This window comes from Suricata suricatta, chromosome 14 (assembly GCF_006229205.1).
Source record: "Suricata suricatta isolate VVHF042 chromosome 14, meerkat_22Aug2017_6uvM2_HiC, whole genome shotgun sequence".
Classification (NCBI taxonomy): Eukaryota; Metazoa; Chordata; class Mammalia; order Carnivora; family Herpestidae; genus Suricata; species Suricata suricatta.
This window is the reverse complement of record NC_043713.1, coordinates 53,449,518-53,455,517: the sequence shown is the minus strand read 5'-3', so window position 1 is coordinate 53,455,517 and position 6,000 is coordinate 53,449,518. Positions and strand designations below refer to the sequence as shown.

General features: G+C 36.7%; 1 protein-coding gene across 2 annotated transcripts in view; it reads left to right on the top strand.

The window, feature by feature from the left end:
* The first annotated feature begins 213 nt into the window (after positions 1 to 213).
* AKAIN1 (A-kinase anchor inhibitor 1) overlaps positions 214 to 6,000 on the top strand; it is a 104,042-nt gene continuing 98,255 nt past the window's right edge. Inside the window, exon 1 of one of the 2 annotated variants that reach the window (XM_029922179.1) lies at positions 214 to 270. The gene's annotated coding sequence lies outside the window, so the exon portion shown is untranslated. The remainder of the gene's footprint in view (positions 271 to 6,000) is intronic. The other variant, XM_029922176.1, reaches the window with a different exon arrangement.

The following is a 6,000-nucleotide window of genomic DNA, read 5'->3' as shown; positions in this document are numbered from 1 at the left end:
CACCTGCCATCATTTCCTATAACGCCCCCTCCCAAAGGCATAAAAGGCCCTGCCCTGCCTTTGTTCGGGGCGCTCTCCACGTGGCCAGCTGGTCGGCTGGAGGGTGTGAGCCCGAGCTTAAGCTTGTAATAAAGGCCCTTTGCTTTTGCAGGCGTGACTCAGTCTCCCTAGCAGTCTCTGGTGCTTGTTTTGGGGTGATTTTACAAACTTGGGTACAACAGGTTCAGCTGTGGTGCTTTGTTGTAAAAGGCAGTCTGGCTTTTGTTACTGGTAAGAAAGATGGAGCCTGGGGCTCAAGCCCACCTTTGCCACACGCTGCTGTACGTGTGCCGGCTAAAAGGAGGGGGAGGGCTTCTTTACGGTCTGAGAATGAGTGTGTGTGAGTGAGGCGGTATCCACATTCTCAGCTTCAAGGCATTGCAGTTTCTTTTTCCCAAAAAAAGGGGTTAGATGTTGCATTTCATAAAACTAACTGAAGTTCTGTCTACTGATGCAGCACAAGAGATGTGTAAAAAAGAAAAAAAAAGAAAAAGAAATAAAAGGAAAGACGCTCTAGGTTTTGTTTTTTTGTTTTGTTTTTTTAATTATCTAATAGGGAAAACACCGACAAATGGTCAGAGCTCCCATATCCTGATCTTTTTTCATCAAGGCGCCTTTCCTAATAATATGGTTCAACTGTGAATGTAGAAGTGGGGAGAGAAGGGGGAGAAAAAGAAAACTCTGGAGTTAGAGGATTAGAAAAAAATTAAAATATGATTGTTAGAAATAAAGATGCAAACTTCAAATCAACAGAAAGTTACAACCCAAACCAAAATTTAGGTGCTCAGGAGTGGCAGCTCAAAAGAAAAGGTCTCTCCTGACCTGCATCGTGGCAGTCTGAACACCCCCAGAAAATTGTGCCAAAGAGTTTAAAAACAAATACACAATAAAATAAACACACGCGCACACACACACAGAGCAAACTTCAGGTAACTATTTTGGATTGCAAATGAGGATAAATTTAATGTTCAAACAATCTGATAAAATTACCATTTGGAAACTGAAAGAAAAAAAACTACCTGGACCTGTTTGTGTTTATTTATATATTTGTCCTTTTTTTGGGGTAGGTTTTATTGCTGTTTCAGTTTTTTAAAAATTATTCTAGATCTATTCAAGTTTATTTCTTTTTGGATTTGTGAAATTATATTTTTCTCTAAAGTTATGGATTCTTAGATGTCTTCAAATTTTTTGTCGTTGGGTAATGTGTACCCTTTTCATAGATTAAAAAAGACCTCTACTTAATTTGACACTCTAGCCATTTTACATTTTTATATTGTATATTTGTGTTGTCTTCTTTTTCTGATAGTCTTGCTAGTACCTTGTCTATTTCTTAACCTGTTCACTTTTGTTGCTATATTCTTTTTCTTGATTTTCTACTTCATTAATCTTTGTTCTTATTTTTCAAAACTTCATTCTATACCTGTACATTTGTTATCCATCTTTTTCTTGGTTCTTCAGTAATATAAAACCCACTTATTTTTATCTTTATTGTTTTTATTTTGTAAGTTAAAAATTAAATAAGTTTTGATATGAATGTTTTTATTATTTAGTTCTAAATATCTCTCACAATTGACATTGTAATTCCCTCCCTGAGTTATTTAAAGTTCTAATTTAAAAAAAAATTATGGGGCACCTGGGTGGCTCAGTCAGTTAAAAATCTGACTCTTGACTTCGGCTCAGGTCTCGATCTCACAGTTTGTGGGGTTAGCCCTGTGTCAGCCGTGCAGAGTCTGCCTGGGATTCTGAATCCTGTGCTCTCTGCCCCTCCCCCACTTGCTCTCTGTCTCTTTAAAAAAAAAAAAGACACCAAACTGTAATAAATTTCAATTTAGTTACACTGTGGTTTAAAAAAATGTGGCCTGTACAATATTAGTTCTTTGCAATTTACTTTGTAGTTTACTGAAATTTGCTTATGACCTAGTACATTTGAAATTTTTAAAAAGTCTCTATTTGTTGCATGATGTTTTATTTACTTATTTATTATTTCAATTTTAAGTAAGTTCTGGGTCCAGTGTAGGGCTTGAACTCATGACTCTGAGATCAAGGCCTCATGCTCTACCGACAGAGCCAGCCAGGTGCCCACATTGAGGGTTTCTAGGAGGGTTTGTAAATGCATCTTTTAGATAATGATTTTACAGTTTGCTTTTCACATACTTTAGGTGAATGCTAAAATGTTTATAACCCCATATATTAGTTTCTAATGATTGTGTGTGAAAAATGCTACTGTCTTTCTGGTTTAATATCTCATCATACTTTGTTCATTGTACTGTGTATTTTTATACTATATTGTTAGGTTCATTAAGTTTATGATTATTGAAGTTTAAGATTGTATCTTTTTGGGACGTTTTTCTTAATTGCTATATAATATTTCTGTTTTCTTAATGTATTTTTGCTTAAATTATTTTTATGAAATGATCATTTTCTAATTAATTTTTTTTCAGTTGTTATATACCTAAGATACTTATCTTCATCTCTTTATTTTTAATCTTCTGAGTAATGTGTTTAGCTGTGACTCCTATCATCATATAACTAAATTTAAAAAAGAAATCCAGGGGCACCTGGGTGGCTCAGTCGGTTAAGCAGTCAACTTCAGCTCAGGTCATGATCTCACAGCTTGTGCGTTCAAGCCTCACGTCAGGCTCTGTGCTGACAGCTTGGAGCCTGGAACCTGCTTCAGATTCTATGTCTCCCTCTCTCTCTGTTCCTCCCCCATTTACACACATACTCTCTCTTTCTCAAAAAATAAGCACTAAAAAAAAAGAAAAAAGAAATCCAGTCTGATAATACTTATCTTTTTTTGGTGAATTTAATTAGCATTTTATTATTCCTAATACTTTTCTATTATAATTTTGAGTCTTCTCTTATTCAGCTTTTTCATTTCATCTTTTTTCTCCTATTCACTTTCTGTTTAAGTCCTCACTACTGACCCCTGTTCATCTTTTTTCCTAGTATTTAAGAAACCATAGCTTTCATTCATATTTTTTAGTGATTACCACTAAACATTTAACATATACATGCTTAGATCTAGAAGTTTCTAATAAAGTCTAAAGTTATTTGGAATCTCTCTTGTGTTCTTGAATGTAGTAAGAATCTTAGTTTAGGGGCACCCCAGTGGCTCAGTTGGTTGAGCATCTAACTCTTGACTTTGTCTTAGGTTGTGATCTCATGGTTTTGTGGGTTTGAGTTCCACATTGTGCTCTGCAGTGACCCTACAGAGCCTTCCTGGGATTTTCTCTCTCCCTGTCTCTTTGCCTCTCCCCTGCTCACACTCTGTCTTTCTCAAATAAATACACTTTTAAAAAAATCTTAGTTCATTCTAACTACTTATCGAATACTTCTTCCATATAGTTATTTTTAAAAATTTTTTAATGTTTATTAATTATTAAGAGACAGAGAGACAGAGCATGAGCAGGAGAAGGGCAGAGAGAGAAGGAGACAGAGAATCTGAAGCAGGCTTCAGGCTCTGAGCTGCCAGCGCAGAGCCCGATGCCAGGCTTGAACTCATGAACCATGAGATCATGACCTGAGCCAAAGCCAGCTTCTTAACCGACTGAGCCACCCAGGCACCCCCCATATAGTTATTTTTTAATAAAGTTTTGAACTTGCCTTTTAGAAACATACAAGTTATCTTTTTTTATAGTCAGTAGTTAAATTTAGCAAAATAACTTAGCAATTTTTGTTCTTATGATTGTTTATTGATCCATGACCTTTCCTCTTAATTTGTTTTATATACATACACATCATCTTTTAATAATTCTTTTAGTGAGAGGTCGGTGAATAGCAATCCTTAATCTTTATATCTTTGGAAATGTCTTCACTTTGTTTTAACTTTGGAATAACAGTTTAGCAGGGTATAAAATTCCAAGTTATTTCCTTCAACACTTTGCAGACACAATTAAATTGCCTGGGGCACATAGGTGGCTGAGTCCGTTTAGGTGTCCAACTTCCTCAGGTCATGATCTCATGGTTTATGGGTTCAAGACCCATGTTGGGCTCTGTGCTGACAGCTCAGAGCCTGCTTCAGATTCTGTGTGTCTCTCTCTCTGTCCCTGCTCCACTCACACTTTCTGTCTCTCTCTCTCAAAATTAATAAATAAATAAACAACAACAAAAAATAAGTGTGTCCTGTCACCTGATGCACTGATGGGAAGTTTACTACAATTAGTCTACTTGTCATTTATTTAAAGAGAACTTGTTTTTTATCTCTTAGATTTTTAAGAATTCCTTTTTATTCTTGATATTCTAGTGTGGACTCTTTTTCTTACTTACCTCTGTAGTGTACATTTAATGGGAGGATTCATCTTTATTTAATTCAGGAACATTACATCCGGAATCTCCTAAATATTACTTCTTCATTAGTCTATTAGTCTTTACATTCTGTTTTTATACAACTTATATCTCTTAAACACACACACACACATACACTAGCTGTTCAATCTATCCTTCATATTTCACAAATGCTCTTTTAAGTTTTGGTCTTACTTTGCTTAACTTTCTCGGTGAGCAAGATTCTGGTGAATTACTGTCTTCCAATTCAGTAATTCATTCATGTCCAGGTTATTATTTATGTCATCATTTGCATTCTTCCGTTTTCATGTATGTTAGTTTCCTATTGCTGTGTAACAAATTACACAGCTTAAGTTAACATACATTTATTATCTCCACTTCAAAGGCTTAGGAGTCTGGGAACAGCCTACCTGGGTTCTCTGCCCACCATCTGACCAGGCTGCAATGAAGGTGTCTGCTAGAGCTGTGATATCACCCAAGGCTCCAAACTGTCTTCCAAGCTCAGTGGTGATAGGAAGAAGTTGGGTCTTACGGTTATAGGACTGAAGACCCTCAGCAACTACAGGGTGCCTGCTATTCCCTGCCACATGATAGTTTACTCTTTCAAGGCCAACAAGAGAGTATCTCTGCTGCTTTTTGTCTCTAACCTATGGGTCCTCTTTTAAATGGATCACCTGATTAGGTCAGGCCCAACAAAACAATATCCCTTTGATTGACTCAAAGTTAACTGATTTGAGACCTAATTGCAAATACAGAATTTCTTCACTGTTCCCACAGAATGTAACCTGACTTTAAGAGTGATATCCCAACATATTCATTGATCCTACTGACACCCAAAGTATGGGATTGATGCAGGGCATGAGCACCAGGGGGCAGAAACCTAGAAGGCCATCTTATAATTCTGACTAACATGCTGGGTTTTTTCTCAGAAATTGTAAATGAACTATTTTCTCTATGCCTTTCAAATTTCTGCTTATTCCCAATAATTATTTTTATTAGTTTTTTGAAATATATTTGATATACAATAAGCTCCATAGCACTAATATGTACAATTTGATTAATTTTGACATATATATTTTTATAAATGTTTTTTATTTATTTTTTAGATAGAGAGAGATAGAACATGAGTGGGGAGGGGCAGAGAGCGAGGGAGACCAGAATTGGAAGCAGGCTCCAGGCTCCTAGCTGTCAGCACAGAGCCTGATGTGGGGCTCGAACCCACAAACGTGAGATCATGACCTGAGCCGAAGTCAGAGGCTTAACCGACTGAGCCACCCAGGCGCCCCATAATTTTGACATAGATATTACATGGCACTATCATTGCATAAAAGATAACACACATTTCTGTAACTCCCAAAAGTTTTATTGCAAATACACTTGCTAAGAATGTTTATATACAAGTCTCTGTGTGACTATGTGCTTTCACTTCTTTCGTCTAATCACGCAGGAGTGGACTGGCTGCGGTGACGGGTGGGTGCATGCAGGAAGCCACCAGGTTGTTTTCTGAAGTGGTTGCACATGTAAAATTCCCGTCAGCATTGCATAACAGCTAAGTTGCTCTAGTCCTTGATGACACTTGGCATTTTTCATTTTAGCTATTCCAGTAGATGTATAGTAGTATCTCTTTGTGGTTTTAGTTTGCATTAGTTTCCTAATGAGTAGTGATTTTGAGCA